Here is a 583-nt window from a genome sequence, read left to right on the forward strand (position 1 = left end):
CAGAAAATAGCTCTTAAACTTCAAAAATCCATATCTTTGTGTAGAAAATTCACAAAAATAAAATAAAAATACCCTCTTGCTCAGTGAACAGAGGAGAACCATGTGGAATTATTTTCATATTAATTTGATGCATAAATTATTTTTAAAAAATAAATTAAGGTTAGAGATTTTTCAATTCTCCATTCATATTGAATTATCATTTTAATCCTAATTTTTTATATGTTGTAGCCTCTGTCTAGATGCAAAATTTGAGAATTTTTTCAAAGAAATATGAGATCTATAGGTAAAGATCTTAATTTTCTAATCTCTTAAGTATTTTCTGTTCAAATATTTATAGAAAATTACATATGACTTAGAAAATTCTACAAATATTCATATGAGTTCTCTCTGGCCAGAGTAGTCTTCAGAAATAATTTTATAATTTTTAAAAATCAAAACATCATTATTTTAAGCAAACCCCAATTTACTTAAAATATTTAATTTGGAAAATATAAAGGTCAAAATCATTTGATTTTTGTTCTCTACTGTGACTAATAAGTCAGAGAATTCACCATAAAAATTTGAAAGGAATTTGAGAGCATTG

This window comes from Phalaenopsis equestris, unplaced genomic scaffold (assembly GCF_001263595.1).
Source record: "Phalaenopsis equestris unplaced genomic scaffold, ASM126359v1 Scaffold000497, whole genome shotgun sequence".
Taxonomy (NCBI): domain Eukaryota; kingdom Viridiplantae; phylum Streptophyta; class Magnoliopsida; order Asparagales; family Orchidaceae; genus Phalaenopsis; species Phalaenopsis equestris.